Genomic DNA, 17,681 nt, shown 5'->3' with positions numbered 1-17,681 from the left:
CATGTATTAGACAAATTCACCATAGTTCCTTGCTTTTGTTGCACAGATTGCACCTCCTGGTGGGAAATCACAACCATAACTATCTGTAAGCGTGATCTGACCAAAATAACTTCAATACATGAAAGGCAGCTCCAGTATGATTAGATAAGACTATGGCAAAGTTTCTTAATCCTCCTTGTCTAGTCCTTCTTATTGTACTGACCTGTCCACAAGTAGATCCGGCCCTAAATAAGACAGGCCTACCTCACAAAGCCCAAAACTGGAACAAACTCAGCCGCAGATCAGAGTGAATTTACATAAGACTGAAACTGAAATGGAGAAATCTAAAGGTCATGAAAGGTTATAAAATGAGTGGGACAAATATCCTTTCAGCAAAGACATCATCTCCACATGCATTCAGCTACAATCAGCTCATCAATTAGATGTATTCATCTACAGTGTTGGCGTGACAGTTCAGGAGAAATTCACATGACAGTTCATATTGTTTCCTGCCTCATAAAAAGGGGAGAACCGACAAAGAGAGCAGACTAGTTCTCGCATTCGTTAAGTCTCATTTCTCAACTGAGAGCTGTCACTTGAAGACTGTGGCACATTGTGAAGCTCCCGCTCCTCAGTCAACACGGACCCAAGTGAATAGATGCAGACGCATGACAGAACAACTACACATGTGCTCCATGACACGCTACAATATCTAAAGTAAGACGACACCCACCGCCACAGTCATCTTGTATTCTCTATAATGCCAAATTATTGATGGGACAGAACTGCAGAAAGCTCTTAGCAGCAGTACACTTTTTTTTTAATATACTGATGTTGCATAAAATGCCATGACAGAGTTTTTCCAGTTTGGGTCAATACTTGTTTTTCTTTCTTTTTTTTAATAATTGACAAAAAATAGTTACAGCTAGGCCATAAAATGTACAGAATTTACTCCTTTTGGGAGCCCAGGATCCATCTCTAATGCATGTAGCTGATGATTGTGAGGAGCTATGATATGAGAGCACTGGTCAAATATGGACATGCTTAAATATCTCCATACAACATATTTTTGTCATGAATATAAATCTGAGCCGCCATCCCAAGAAAGCAACATCTGGTCTATCCAGATGAGGATGACTCCTAATTCGGGACATAATAATATTATGCAACATTGCAGCTCAGAGCATGTTTGACTCGGTGTGCTACTGCTATCCATACACATCCACGGGGACCATGAGAGTCACCTCAGCCCATGTCACAGTAAGCCATCCAATCCCACACGGCCAGAAGATGATAAATGTCGCCTTATATATGTGAATGAACACGTCAAACGACATAAATATATATAACACTGACCCAACACACTGACCATACATACACACTTTTTTTTTTCCTTTCTGGGACAAGCCTTTCCCTTAATCCAGCCCCGGCGACCACGTGTTGCATGCTCAAGTCTAGCAGCAAACCATCAATGACTAACAAAAAGCCCAGGGTGTGTGACTGTCTGAGACACATTTTCTAACTTCATTTGACCCGAGCAGGACCAGCGAACCTGTTTAGAAACATTAACTTACTGCTCGACGTCTGATAACTAACAAACACACCCGCTAGTCCCTTCCTCCACACACAGTGCAAGCCGCCGGCCCCAGTGCTCGCCCCAGCGGCTAGTAAACAGGCTAACTTTAGCCGGCCTGGCCCGGCTTGTCACAGCGCTGCTCGGTGTGTAACGGCTAGTGGAGCTAGTGGAGCTAGCTGCTGCTATATATATGCTACACTAGCTTGATGCGCACTACCCGGGCTGGAGGAGCAAGTGGGAGGAACACGGTGCTGCTGCTGTAGCTACAAAATATGGGCCAGTCGAGAAGTGTTGGCAGCGCACCGGTGCCATGTTTTAATTAACCGGGCTTCGTTGTTGAAAAATAAAATAAAATAAAATAAAAATGTGACCGGCTAATAGGCTACAGTTACAGTTAACCCAGCCGCGGTAGGTTGTCTTAATAAAGTCCAGGCTGTTCCCCACCCTGAGTATCATCCTCCAAAAAAAAATAAGGTCAAGTCCAAAAAATACAAGATACAAGACACGTGTCAACAAATATGGAAAAAAAAAATAAAAACGCCGACAGTTACCGGGATTATCCGACGGTTAGTTGTTAGTACCGGAGGAGCTGGTGTGGGAACAGTCCAGGGAACCGAGCAGAGCTGATAATAATGGTTGTTTTATTATTTTTTTAATCGCGTGTACCGTTAACACACATCATGGAGGAGCGAGTCTCAATGGCTGCTGCCGCTGTCTGACTTCACTGGCTGGTAGGTAGCATTAGCAGAAGACCCGTCCCCCCCTCCCTCCTTCCCTCCCTACCCGCCGCGGTCGTCTGCTAAAGCTTCACACAGATTCAATCTAAAACTTCTGAAACGACGCAGAGAAGTTAGTGTGTGGGGCGTCGGTCGGTCCCCCGGTCCCCCGGCAGGCTACCGACCCTTACCTTGGCTCTGTGGCCGGGCGGCGGGGCAGGTTCGGCGGCGCTGCGCAGTGAAGCGGTCCCGGGGAAGAAAAGAGACTCCGCTCCGATGGCGGTAAAAGGGAGAGAGATCCCGCCGCCTGCGCTCATATACATCCGACGTCATCACGTAAACTGGCAGTCACCGAGGCAACGCTGCTCATGGGAGGGGCAGCGGTGCGCGAGGGTGCCCCTCGGGGGGCGCAGGCAGGGGGATGAGATGAGGGATCATCATCATCTCCACCGCCATCATCATCTTCTTCTTCCTCTAATCATTTTTTTTCTTCTTTTTTTCAACAGAGAAAAAAATAAATAAATAAAATAAAAAATACCTGACAGAACAAAACAGAACAAAAATAAGTAGATAAACAAACAACCAAAAACAGGTAGGCCTATGTCCAAAGACATTATATCAAAATGGGCACCATAGTTCTATCACAAAATCACAAACAGGGACGATGAGGGATCATCATCATCATCATCTCCACCGCCATCATCATCATCTTCTTCTTCCTCTAATCATTTTGATAATCCTCCTCATCACCTTCTTCCTCACTCTCATCATTATTCTGTTCCTTCTGTCAACCAAACCTTGGTTCATTTATTCTGGTCTGGCCCACACACCAGACAACTCTGGAGCAGACCGGCACGCTTTATCACTCATCATATTTATCCACAGTTTAATTTATGCTGGGAAAATGTTTTGTTTGGCTACACTGAATATGATGATATGATTAACTTGTTAATTATTTTATCCAAATGTTATAAGTCAAAATTTTCTGGTAAGAAGCCAAACGTCTTGGAACTGTCTGCATATGTTGGTCAATAGCCTATATCTCCTCCCTCTGTGATTGTGAGAATAAAAAAGCTGTTAAAACGTATGATCTTTGTAAGCTTTACAAAATATTTATTTAAGTTTATGTTTTTTCTGTCTTGCTGTCATCCCCTGGCATATTTATGATGGTTTGGTTGTGTATTAATGTTGTATAGCTACACTTATTTCATCCAACTGTATTAAATCCTGTATACTCTTGTTGTCAATAAAGTTGTGAAAAAAAAATGGTAAAAAATATATATATTATTCTGTTCCTCCTCTCCCATCTCCTGACTTCATCTCCAGTTCCCTCATCAGTTTCATTTATAACAACCATCTGTGTTCTTATGATGATTTACATTTATAATCATCAGCAGCAGCAGCAGCAGGATTTTCATTGTTAACATGACATCACCATCTTCATCATCCTGAGTCATCATCACCATCATTATGAGAATTTATTAATCCTTGCAAGAGACCACAAACTTCACTATTGAACTCTTACTTTGAAGCAATCCCTTTATGTTTTCCAATAATAGGGCCTTTTTAAAAAAGATAATAAAACCTGATTCTCATCAAAGCTGTAAAGATGAAGTTGCATCAAAAATTGAGCTTAAAGGTTCATCTGTGACATACAGTCTATGATCTGTGACAATGAAATAGCAGTTTACTTGCTACTGGATGTCTTCTAAGCTTTCAGCTCATTTTAAAGACCTTCATCAGTAAATAGATATAAGTTGTTTATAGATTAAATATTCAAATCGAATATGCCATTATACAGTTGCATAATTGTATCAAATTGCAAATCCTAGTTGACTTGCATTTCCCTGTAATTCATCCTGGCATATATGATAATAAACTGCGGCAGACCTGCCAAAGGGTCCATGTGACTGAAAATGTGAAATATCATCCAATGTTTGCATTCTGTACCGTTGCAGTTATGGTCTAGATATATGGTGTCCTGTCAGTGTGTGAGAAACCCCCGCCCCTCTCCTGCCAACAGATATTAGAGCTGTCGAACTGGCACCTGTCTTAATGCTGTGCCACCTGTTGACAGCCCTCCTGGTGATCAACAAGGCTGCGATCACACTTACAGCCCACTTTCCTCTTTAATTTGTTTACAGTATCAGAGCTAAAAAAATATTTCTATTCTCCTTTTTAGCTCACAGGATCACAAGCAGCTTTCTCTGCTGTTCACGCCAGTTAAACGACACAAAGACACATAAGAGCATCAGTCAGATTCACTTCATATTATTCAACTTCCTCCCCAGCATGCACTTACCAGCTGCAAGTTGTCACCATCCATCCCACATCCACAAAGCTCGCTCTCTCTTTAGGAGGAATTTCTTGTGGCTGCTGAAGATGAAATTCTCTATGAAAATGGCTGATACTTTCAGGCATGTCACAGCTATCATTTGGTGCCACCAGAGTTTAAATTGCATTTTTCTCACTTGTCAAATCCAACAAAACATATGGAGGAGATGTTTCAGAGTGTGAATAAACTGCTTTAAAGTGTGTGGTGTGAATGCCTCTCACAGGGAGTCCAATGATCCACAACAGCCATTTATGTTTAATATTTAATAATAGTATGAGAGAAAAGGAAATTCTCTGAAAGGACGATACACGTAGACTGATTTGTTTATAAATTTGGAAAAATCTGAATCTTCATGACAGTAGAAATCCTCAGTGATGAGACATCTCACTCACATAAATTCTTTTGCTCTTGACCCTGAACGAAGCCAGAGGCGCAGACTGTGAGGATTTCAGTGTGATTCATCCATCAGGCAGCACCAGCCAGAGTGTTACTAACACCAGGCGCGCTGCTCAGCATCAACTCTCTCTGAGCAATATCTGGCACAAGCCCAAAGGTCAGGTCTGTCATCCAACACTTTCCAACCAGAGGAAGTCTTCCCACGTGTGCCATCCATGTCAGAAACTCACGAGTGAATATTTCCCTGAGTCATGCAGGCCAGTAGGAACAGACAGTGGACCAGGTGACTGGAGGGATGGTTTTCTAATCCTGTAATGTTTCATTACTGTTCATTACAACTACACCTGAGGGCTGCCAGGTAGAACCACAGTGTGATACTGGTGGCTGGTCAGACGTTTCTGGGCCAGCTGGGAGGCTGATCAGTACAACCCTGATTAGAGCTGCTGCTGGTGAAAGAAAGGCTTTTTGTTCACAGGGACTTAACATTTATTATTCACCTCATTTGAAAAGGCAACTGTAATTTACAACAAATTAAAACAAGAAAAAAAATCTGAACCAGCTAGTCAGAATCAGTACAGTAAAACAAGCTTTGTAGTGCACAGTTCATGTTCACGATGGCTCTTACTAAACATAATATTTGTTGCTTTTTTATTGCTACTAACATTGTGTTTTTATAATTTTCATTTTCACATTATCAGCCTAATGGTAGACTACATCTATTTCTCCTTAATGTCACAATGTTCTCTTCAGTGAGCTGCAGCAGGGGCATCCAGTATGATCACCTGCCTCCACTGTACTTTATTATAGTGCTAATTAGCATACGTTAGCCAACACACTAAAATAACATGTTAGCATTGTCTCTGTGCAAATGTTAACACGCAGGTGTGAATATTTAGCTCAAAGCACTGGTGCACCTATAGAGATAGGCCTGTTTCTATTGGATGAGTTGTAATGTGAAGTATTTTGACTTGACTAAATGTCATTTGTGTCCACCTGACAATGAAACTAAATCTGAGGGTGTGCGGTTCAAAGAAGAGAGTCTATAACCTGCTTTCACCTCTGCTTGGAGCTGTGCACAGCTCAAGGTTGTCTGCTAAAAGCATAAGACATGAATCCATTGAACACCCAAAACAGTCTAATTGCATTGTAGATAACACAGTCAGCAGTTTTTCACACTGAAGAGCGACTGGAATAAAAGACAATATCGTTTCATCTGTAATTTCAATCCATATTTCAATGTTATATGAGGGAAATGCTCACTGTTACCCTTTTGCTTTCTGACTATGAAAACCTGCATCTGGTCATGTACGTGAATCAAACTGATATTCTTGTGGCATAGTCCTAAACTTTGATATCCATATCTCTTCTCTGTAAAAATCCCTGATGGTAATTAGTACAGACAGTTGCTTCACACCTTTTACATTTTTTCTTTTTTGCTCAGGCTGAGTTCTAAAATGAGAAAAGCATTTCTTAAGACATCGCAAAACTCAAATCTCTGGATAATTAGTTTGTTATTCACAACAGATCAGAATCTCCCATCTTAATCATATTTATGCCCCATATGGAGCATGATTATAATCCATCATATAATTTGTACCAATCATGTTTCAGAAGCATCCAGTTTACAACAAAACAACTTTTGCTTTGTATCGGTGGCACTGAAAAATGAACACAAAATACATTTTGAAATGTAAATGAGATGTTTTGGGTGAGGTATTTCCTTTTGGAAACATGCAGTAGATTTGATGAAACTGAAACTGTTGTGACAGTTGCACTTACAGTTTAGAAAATGTTAAGACTGTTTAAGAAAATAAAAAATGATCATTAACTCCACTCAAGCCAAGCATAGTGTTTTAGTCTTTTAAATTCACATTCCCACCAAGCCTGGCTATCCCAGGTGATCTTATTCTTTTTCTTATGTGACTAATTGCCACAGACACCAAGTTATAACTAAGTCAAATAACATTTGACACCTTTCTCCACCAATGACATTCATAAGACCTTGGGCTTCATACACCAACTCCAAGACACTGCACAGCTCATCAGTTGTTTAAAATTGCCATAAATATCAGACAATAATGTGAAAAAAATATATATTTTGCTATATAAAAAAAAACTTGACTCTTTTCACTATTCTCTTATTTATCTTATTTCCAGTCAATTATTTTGAGAAAGCCACTGTCAGCTGTGGACTTAAATGTTTCAAATAACAGGGAAGCACCTTCTCTAAACAGAACTCTCACTGCTGAGTTTGCATTTATGGAGGCAGTCTGGGCTGTCAGCAGGATATCTGATAAGCTTCAGACTGCACTGGATTTTGGGAGCAACGGTGTGGGTGACGTAACTTTATTTAAATTACATTGAAGTGCACCAAGCAGAAGACACGGCAGTTTTAAAGGATATTGTCCTGCTGGTAGAGACCTGCTGCATGGTAATGAGAGCTGGGCGCATGCTAAACTGCAGAACATGCCAGCCTCAAAATGTCAAGGTGGGTTTGTGTTTGGAGCCATAACACTGGCACCATGTTCCTCACTGCTGCTGTGGAGAATTATCCTCCGGTTTGAATGTTCCAGCTTGGATAAAGGGAAATGAGAGGCTGAACAGATAGAGTCAGTGAGCTGGGTATTAAAGCAGAGTTATACAGGTGTCTGTGGCCATTACTGGAGGCTGTAGAGGTGGTGGGAAAGGAAGAAGCTGTAGTTCTATTGAGTCGTATTGTTTCTTCTGTTTCAACCATGGGAAAGCAAACAGAGAAAGAAAGAAAGAAAGAAAGAAAGAAAGAAAGGATGGATGGATGGATAGATGGATGATAGCCTATACAGTAGTTCTGACAGCTTTGAGATCTATATCTTTAGAAAGAAAGAAAGAAAGAAAGGATGGATGGATGGATGATAGCCTATAGTTCTGACAGCTTTGAGATCTACTGTATATCTTTAGAAAAAAGAAAGAAAGAAAGGATGGATGGATGGATGATAGCCTATACAGTTCTGATATAGCGTTGGGATCTATATCTTTATAAAGAAAGAAAGAAAGAAAGAAAGAAAGAAAGAAAGAAAGAAAGAAAGAAAGAAAGAAAGAAAGAAAGAAAGAAAGAAAGAAAGAAAGAAAGAAAGAAAGAAAGAAAGAAAGAAAGGATGGATGGATGGATGGATGGATGGATGGATGGATGGATGGATGGATGGATGGATGGATGGATGGATGGATGGATGATAGCCTGTACAGTAGGTCTGACAGCTTTGAGATGAGTCTGGTGTTAAAGGCAGAGTTGTAATCAACAAACAGCGGCCATGTTTATGCTCCTATAGAGCAGAGTGAGCAGGGCAGTGGTAGAGTGAGCAGGGCAGTAGCAGCTCATAGAGCAGAGTGAGGAGGCAGTAGCAGCTCATAGAGCAGAGTGAGCAGGGCAGTAGCAGCTCATAGAGCAGAGTGAGCAGGGCAGTAGCAGCTCATAGAGCAGAGTGAGCAGGGCAGTAGCAGCTCATAGAGCAGAGTGAGCAGGGCAGTGGTAGAGTGAGCAGGGCAGTAGCAGTGTGTTATCAGTGTTATCATCTGCTGGCTGTGCAGAGGTGTTGGTGTGGCTGCAGGCTGAGCTTTGATGTGCTGAAGGACCGCTCTCTCCAGCCACTTCATGGTTATTGGTGTTAATGAAACTGGCCTGTTGTGGTCGAGGCAGGTCATGGCCGTCTGCTTCAGGACTAGCGCTGTCGTGGACTATTTTAGAGGTGGTGGCACACCACGCATACACTAAAAATATTTGTGAACACTTCACCAGAGTCTCTAAGAACCTGTCCTGACTCTGCATCCAGACCAGCTGCTCTCTGTTCGCAGCATGTACGTGACATCAGCGGTCTGTTGTTGGAAGCTGGAGCTGATAGAGGACTGCTCCTCTCTGTCCTCTCCACCCTGATGCTCTCTGGTTGTAACAGGTGTGCTGTTAGCTGTTAAAGTTACATCACCCTCACACTCATTCATCTCCATTGGCTCTCAGTTAAGTTCCGCATTTCAAACAAACTCCTCCTCCTCCTCACATACTGTATAAATCCCTTCATCCCTCCATGCCCTCGCCCCCCAGTACCTGTCTGACTTCTTCATCTCCATTCATCATCTCAGACCATGGGTTTCCACTACAGACAGAGCCAGACCCTAGAGATCTTTAAATCCTCCCTATCTCTTCCACCTGGCGTATCATTCAGCCTGAGCATGATGATCTCTAGTTTTGAAGTTGTTATTTTAATACTTGCACTGGTTGCTCTGTTTTCTTCCTGTCGTTCTTCCACATCTATTCCATTCTTTTATTGATGTGGTTTTAACTCTGTAGGCTACCCACCTTTGTGTAGATCAGCCGCTGTCATCTTAAATGTGCTTTACAAAATAAATCCTGACTTGACTTGACTTCAGTGTGGCAGCCCCCATTCTTTGGATCTCTCTCCCTCTTGAAATCTGCCACACCCCAACCCTGGACACTTTCAAATCAGCCCTCAAGACACACCTTTTCTCTAATTATTGAATTATTTATTTATTTTGATCACTGTAGAGCGACCTTGGGTTTTTTGAAAGGAACTACATATACATTTAAGCTATTATTATTATAATGTGTATTCATAGGGATCCTTGTCATTGTTGCCTGTTCTCATTACTGGCACACAATCACTCTTGGGAAAGTTTGGGCCACAGAGGCTCCACCCAAAGGTGGAAAAATGGATAAATTTCTTTTCTGCATTTGAAGGAGCCTTTGAAATGGTGAAGCCTGGTCAAATAGTGTCTGACACAATCTGTCTACAAGTGCAGCATCTGATGGACATGGTCCCTGAATTGGGAGACAGCTGTTGTCCACACTAACCTGTGTGGGTCAGGGACCACCGGTGGGCTATGAAGGTATTGGAGCAATATTAGACATACAATTCTCAGTGCAGGTAAGAGATTTCATGTCTAATATTCTGTCGTCTTTTATTACTTTAAACTAATTACAGGTTGGCTACCTGTTAGTGAAATTATAACGTGATTAACATTTCCAACTGTAGCTCTGTTTGTCAGTGGCAGTGCAGAAGCATCATGGTGTATTACCAACTATAAATAGATGAGAGGCAGATTATGTCTATGTGTGTATGCATGTTTCATATGGAACAGCTCTGCAGCCAGAATTTCAGTGACGTTCCTGCTGAAACTTATTTCCTGTTGAATTAATTATTCTATCCTGCTGGAGAGGAATAACGTCACCATTTCTTCACACTGTCAACACGTTACTCTTCATTTGATGCATAATTAGCTGCTGGAGCTGGCGGGCGTGTCACCCCTCAGACGCACAGTGTCCTTTCTCGGTTAATAATGCAGGGGGATGGTGAAACTTTAATTTTCAACTTGAATGCGTTTGCAGGAACTATCTGGTGTGCATTTTCCCCCCTCCTCGCGCAGCCGGCCCACTGTCACTGTGTGCAAACAAAGCGACACTTAAAACTTGATAGCTCCTGTGAATTGCGGTGAACAATGAAATAGCGGATCCTACAATGAGACGTCCTGACTGAAATACTATCCTCAGGGAGGGCTGTGACATTTCAGATAACATTTAGAGGGCCCCGCCTAATTAACATGAGCAAGGGTGTGTTTCCAAACCTTGTCCACTTAGCAAATTCAAATTTATTTCCCCAATTAGCTCAAAACAACTGCTCTCTTAGTACGCTTGACTTATTCTTTTGTCTGTGCACTTACAGCTTTACTTCCCAGCATGCCTCCTGTCACAGGCCCACACAGTCCCCTTAAAGCTAAAATGCTGCTCTGGTGTGTGGGTTGGTCAAGAGCTGCTTAGTTTTGTTTCATGCATATTCTACAGTAAGTTGAAAATGACACTCGGGCATCAAATAAAATTATTTTTCAAATGTTGACACATTGTAACTTTTTGTTTCACAGACTTTAAAAACTTTAATGCAGATCCCATTTGTGCATCAGTGTTGCACAGTGGAACAGTGCAGCACCACTCCTGTGTCAGCTAAACCTTCCTGCAGCTCTTTTACAGTCACACTGGGTTCCTGCTTTGCCTTTTCTGTCCAGTGTGATGTGTTATTTTATCAGACAGTTTTCTCTGTCTTCCAGATCTTGTCTCGACTTCCACAGTTCCCTTTAACTGTCATTTTAATGATATCTCAGACAGCAGACGTTTCAAGCTGAAAGCACTTTGATGTCTTTTTATAGCCGAACCTGCTTTGTAGGCATCCGATAGTTTCATTTTCAAATCTTCATTTTAAGTTGCAGAGTTGTTGCAAAGGGTTTGAAAAGTCAGGGAATTGATCATTCCTAATGACAGTTCTTCGTTAAGTACTGAGGACATTTTGCACAACCCACAATAAGCTAAATTACAGAACTGACAGCACATTGCCCCATTGGGCCCAAACTTTTCCATACAACTGCATATCACATTGTTTGGCTAGCAGTGACAGCGATAGTGATTTAGTTGCTCCAACATTGTGATCCAGACTGTAACAACTTTTTAAACGATTCCCATAAAATGTGTAAAGTTCCTAACATTTGTTTCCTCCCTTTAAGAGTACTTCATTCAGAAAAGTCAGTCTCCTGATGTGAACTTTGACTCTTTGGTGAACTTTACCCCTTCTGGATGAATCAGCAGCCCCTGAATCCAGTGGAAAGCGATGACCCGGAAGAAAAGAGGTGACGCATTGTTATCGGAGATCTCCACCAGTGAATGCTGAGCATCCGATGTTGCTGCCCACGCGGAGAAGTTCTCCTTTCATCCCCCTCTCCCATGGGTGTGCATCAGAAATACCACAGCAAGCTCATAATCAACTCCTGACATTACGCTCATTAATTTCATACAAGGGGAATCCATTATGCTCAAGATCTATTGTGTAGCATGTAAATGACTGCATGTGTTGGCCTGACTCGGTTTCAGCCCAGATGAACTACAGTTGTTGTACAGGCTCTACATGACATCTTTGCTCGCCCCCGTGTAAAACTCAACAAACGCATAAACTTATGGACCACACAGCCTGAACCTGAATTAGAGTAAACACATGTACAAACAACCTTGAGCTAATCTGATGAGTGTTATAATAATTTAGGAGCTGGACCAATTTACAAGCCAGATGTTTCTGTGATATCTCCTCTATAAAAGACTGAATTACAAACATTTTTACAGCATGTAAAAACAAAATGTAAGAAAATGTTACTTTTTTTCTGAGATTTCAACCAGTTCGCCATTGTGGATGGAGTTGCCATGGAGATAGTTAAGTTCCATTTGGATCATTTCTGCCTGTGTCTGATAACCTAAAAACTCTAGAGGTGATAGCCAGGAAGTGGGTTTCTCTTTTTAGCATCAAAGCTATAGAAATGATAAAACAGCGCCCAGGGGAGACAGTGAAGGTTTTGAAATAGCTATGAAATAGTAAGATATTTATTGCTGTTAGTTGTTACAGCTTGATTCTTCTTTTCGGTGTGTGTCTGATAGCTCATCAGACTAAACAGTGTTCCTAAAACTAAATGCAGAGCCTCCATTAATAGCAGAAATGCCACATACTTCTCAAGGGCACCTGGCAGGGCAGCAAAGGAACGCATCTCGTGGCCATCAAACTGCAAATTGCCACACAAAGCCTCCCATCCACACCGCGAGGCTCCCTAATGGGCTGTTTAATGAGACCATCAAATGCAAATGGGACCTTAGTTGTGACTCCTGAGCGCCCAGGTAAGGTACTCAGCCCCGGAGGGTGTGGGGGTGAATATTCCACCTCAGCAATTTTCCATTCAAGAGCAGACACGGCGCTCGGCTCCAGCGTGACGACTGTGGGAAGCACAGCGATGTTATTGCACATTGATAAGCACGGATGTCACACTCACGGTGATTTAAACTCACAGGCCTGTTGATCGATAGCTAGCATCTTTCAAGGATATAATATATAATGTTCATCTCTCAAGCTGTCTCTCGCTCTCTTTCTGTATGTGTGTGAGTGTGTTGTCTCTCATTTGTAATATTTAGCAGTACTAATTCTTGACACAGTAATCTGCCATCTGCTCACAATCTGCTCACAGATTCAGCCTCTGATTTCTCTTACCTGGGAAAATAAACCTCCACATTCTCTGTGGGAAAAACAACAAGTGCATTTTATAGTATGTTTTACTGGTCATGAAACCATATCAATCTGATCAATGGGTGACTGAAAAAAAAGATACATTTGGGGGGAAATATTCAAGAATCTCTATTAAATGCTAACAGATGTGCTAACATGCTAATGTTAAGCATCTTTTTGTGGTAGGGTGTTAGCAAACTAATGCTTTGTTGACAGGGATGAGATGACCAGCCTAGGTAACATTGCCATGCTGTTAGCATGGCTAATGCTTAGCTAAGAACTGTGTTGCTGTGACTGGATTTACCATGTTGGTAACACTTTATTTGATGCCTATCTCTATAATGCATTATAACCATACTTATAATGAGTTATAATGCAGTTATAGCACTGTATAACTATAGTTATAAACACTTATAAATGATCATAATGCTTTATAACAATAATCATAACACACTATAAAGCATTTTATCATGACTTATAAGGTCCGGTATTATAATAGTAACGTATGATGTGTTATGCTTATTGTTATAAAGTCTTATGATAATTTATGAGTGTTTATAATGATACGTTTATAAGCCAATTATAACACATTATAACTATATAATGCATTATCGATGTGGGCATTGTCAGCGAATTACTTACTCATTATAAGTATGGTTATAATGCATTATAGAGATAGGCATCAAATAAAGTGTTACCAATTTATTTTACAAGATGATCTCATTTTGATTGGCCGACAAAAACAAATGGCATCACAATTTTATGGGAAAGTGAGTTAAACAAAGATGTGTTTTCTGGAATTAAACCTGAGTGAGGTTTACAGGTCACTGATGTAGGACTTACAGGACACTTTTTAAGTGATAACTCTCAGTTTCAGTGGTTTCTGTTGTGTCGGCTCTGCAGGATGAAACTGATGACAGCACTGTCATCAACTGCAAAGATGTGACTTGACATCCTCTTAGACGCTGTAAGCAGAGAAGGCCAGCTGATGTGCCAAATTTAAATATTAATGGCAGCTACCAGCTTCCTTTAACCCTTCGCTGGAAGGTGGATGCTCCCCAGCTTTCTCTCTCACCTCTCTCTTTCCCACAGACAGGCTACATAACAATCATTAGCAGTGTGAACACTGACCGGACACAGTGGGAGGTGATGAGGACGGGCAGCGAGGTGTTGTCTCACACACTCACTTTCACCATTATTATTAGCTGTAGGGCTGAAGTTAGCTCAGCAGCTGCTCAGTAGTTCAATCAGGGATTCTTTTTAAACAAGGAGATGAATATCTTTAAAGCTGTTATGAAGTAAAGGGGTATGTGCCACAAATATGGCATCTTAAGGATCATATTGCAGCATGTGGGAAAAGGTGTGATAATACTTAAGCAGTCATTTCAGAGGAAATACAAGACGGTATAAACTATATTATAGATTAAAAACCATTATCATTAACAAAGCTGGAGATTTGTCCAGTGTTGTCACCATTGCTGGCAGCACTACTGCATATGTGAGATAAGTTATATAAAGACTTAGTGGCTCCACGGGGAGCTGCACTAAATCTGAAAAATTGCCTTGAGTGATATCACTTGAGTCAGCGTCAGTTGTGTTTGAAGACTATAAGTCTGAAAAAGAGAGAAGTGAACTGAACAGACCTCTGAGGCCAACTCCTCTTCTCTGCATGAGCCGCTATACCAACATGATCAAACTGTCAGCAGCTGAGTTCTGGGTAATGTAGGCAGCTGCGTTTTACAAGGAAGATGAGTTCCAGGAATATGCACTGCATCAGTTTACAGTTTTCTTTAACTGTCCACGATGCGTCTGCTGACATTATTGGACTGCAACGCTAGTGGCATAAGTAGCTGGAAAACTCATCTTATTCCACACTGTCTAACTGTATCATACATAATCTGTTTACTGTGAGAGAAATATTAAATGTACAATTCAATAAAGATATGAGCAGTGGGTGCATCTGTTTACATTCTGTTTTTCTAAAATCATGATGTCTTGTTCCATACACACAGTCAGCCCTAGATTGCATTTTCCTGCTACTGCCTCCCAATTACAGTCTTCCTATCTTTTGCCTGTTGAATGCTTTTAATGTGAAGCAGCAGCAATTGGAAATGTGTGGTCTGAATTAGCATCGATTTGATATGCAAACAGAGAATAGAGTGGTGATTACATGATGTAGATATTCTCAATACAGACCATAAAGAGCATCAAAACAAGGTTTGATTTCATTAAATTCTTTAGGATTAATAAAGGATTAGAAACAGTGTTAAATATGTCCTGCAAGTCTGGGTCTGGACAGACTATTCTCAACACTTGACCAGTCTGCAGCAGCTCATCTAATTCAAATGTTCAAATAAGGTCAATCATGCACTCACTGCTTTACTCAAACACTAGCTGAGCTTTTCCTTATTAGACATGTTGCACATTGCTGTAATTCCAGTAACAAATAACAGAGAAAAAAGAGGAACCCCACACATTTATTCTGTCACAACAGGTGCAACAATTCTAAGGAGCCACTCATGGGATGAGGTTTAATCAGGCAAAAAATGGAAACAGGTGAAACACCTGTGGGAGCTTTATTGTAGGCCCATAGGTCCAGTATACTGCCCATGTGTTCTCTGATTATGAATCAGGTCTAGTTATATACATTAATACTGTTAAAGTATCAAAGCCTCAGTCCACAGAGAAATGCACAGCCTGTATTCAGAAACCTGGCCTTACAACCAGCTGTCAGGACTTCCTGTGACTTTGTGATGTCACAACAAAGCAGCCATCGGTCTCAGCCATGACCCAAGCCCCGCCCTCCTGGACCCTCCTGGGCCACTATCCAGCCCTGCAGGATTTCATTTCTCTGGGGAATTTTACCTGACTCTATATTTATTGGTATCGCTCAGAAAACAGTCAGCCAATCAGAAGAGAGGCTCAGAGCACACTCTCTTCTGATTGGCTTTCTGGCCTGTTGTAAAGCTTCTGAGAGCAGCCTGAGAGAGGAGATGTAAAAACTAGACTGAGATGTTTTTTTTAAACCACAAAGAGTAAAATCTGGGACCTTTAAAGATCATTTGTGGTGTTCTCTTTGATGCCTTGTTTACAGAGCCTCAGCTCAGCCCTGGGATGTTACCAGCTCATCTTGTATGCATCATTAGCCAACCAGGAGATATCAAGACAAACCAGTGTAACCCACACTTTTCAAATGTAATTATTCCCTCTTCAAATGTGTCCTTCAGGACAACATTTGTCCTCTCACGTCTTGACAGCTCAGCTGATCCTCGGACCTGTGCTGCTGCAGCCACAGACAGAGCCCAGGCGACGGCTTTTACCTCTTCACTCAGTGCTCTGTCCTCCTGCAAATGGCTCTGCTGACAAGTCTGTGATGGGTGTAATCCACCGGGCTCCTGACAGACTGCATCCCGGCCCGCTCTCTCTGTCTGCCACCATGGAGCACAATGGGAATTTCAGTTTGATCTGCCAGATGGGATTTTTGTCACAAACTGCCAGTGTAAAACCAGTGACAATGACTTGTGGCCATAGAGGGGCTCAATCACTGCACCTTTGATTTTCCATCTCCGCCTCTCCCTGTCCTGGTGTGATGGAGGTTAGCGCTCTTGTTTCTAAGTGAGGGAGAGTGTGGATCATCACTCAGCAAACTACAGGACTTTAAGTTATGATGCTGCATTAGAATTGAGCATTATAACAAAATAACATATCTGAAAGCTTCCCATGTAGACACACGGTGGCTGTGGCTGCTGAACTAGAGGGATGGGTTGTGACATCTGGGTATCCTGAGAGCACACACTCAGTAAATGGGAGGAAAAATAGATCAAGCTTGGCAGGAGAGCCAGAAAGAGGAAGAGGGAGAGGCAACTGGCAGCCGCCCGCCGTCCCCAGCTTACACAAGGGGCTTCATAAATACTTAACTAGCCTGTAGCACATGGCATAAACCCCTGTTGCATAACAAGCAATGAATAAGGTTTGGGAGGCTGACAGCAGGGTGCGGGTCAGAGGGGAGGGATGGGGTGGAGGAGGTGGGGGTAATGCTATCCAAGGGTTTACAACAACTGTGTTCCACCCCATGTCCCCTCATCCTGCCATGCCTCCTCCTCGCTGTCACTGCGTCTGGAGGAAGCACCCAGCAGTGATCTTCTGGATATTATTCTGACGTTGCGTCACAGTCTCATGTTTGCTCCTGGTGATGTGGCACTTAACATCAAGTTCTCTCCTGCAGCAGACACGTCGTCAATGACTTGGCTCCAAAAATACAGCAACAGATCTAATGTTGGGTTAACGACGCAAAAAACTACTATGGTAGAAACACGACCAAATGACGTTTTCAACTGAGAGATTCAACGGATTCTAGACAAGAGCAATGACACGATGCCAGTCAAATGTCAAATATCAATGATGACACGTTTCAATCCATGTGAATAAACTATGGGAAAAGTATTTGCAGAGTATAAGTAAATAAGAGCTAATAAAACTGGGATTCAGAAGCAGGTAGAACTGTTTTATGTTGAGGGAACTGGTATCATTATTAAGTTATGGTCTGAATGGTATGGTCAAAATTCTAACTGGACATGAGACGGATAAAATCCAGGTTAAAGCTCTGG

At 41.9% G+C, this 17,681-nt stretch overlaps 1 protein-coding gene and 1 pseudogene across 6 annotated transcripts in view; both read right to left on the bottom strand.

Annotated features, from left to right (window-relative positions):
• nap1l1 (nucleosome assembly protein 1-like 1) overlaps window positions 1-2,555 on the bottom strand; it is a 29,603-nt gene extending 27,048 nt beyond the window's left edge. For 4 of the 5 annotated variants that reach the window (XM_085769698.1, XM_085769695.1, XM_085769699.1 and 1 more), the window contains exon 1: window positions 2,463-2,555. The gene's annotated coding sequence lies outside the window, so the exon portion shown is untranslated. Of the gene's footprint in view, window positions 1-2,106; window positions 2,273-2,462 lie in introns of those variants that run through there. The other variant, XM_085769697.1, reaches the window with a different exon arrangement.
• LOC146962883 (gamma-crystallin M2 pseudogene) overlaps window positions 1-17,681 on the bottom strand; it is a 310,111-nt pseudogene that overhangs the window by 155,797 nt on the left and 136,633 nt on the right. The gene's annotated exons all lie outside the window — the stretch shown is intronic.

The sequence above is a fragment of the Trachurus japonicus genome, chromosome 23 (assembly GCF_045865225.1).
Source record: "Trachurus japonicus isolate A0001 chromosome 23, Traja_1.0".
In the NCBI taxonomy this organism is placed as follows: domain Eukaryota; kingdom Metazoa; phylum Chordata; class Actinopteri; order Carangiformes; family Carangidae; genus Trachurus; species Trachurus japonicus.
This window is presented reverse-complemented; position numbering and strand designations above follow the sequence as displayed.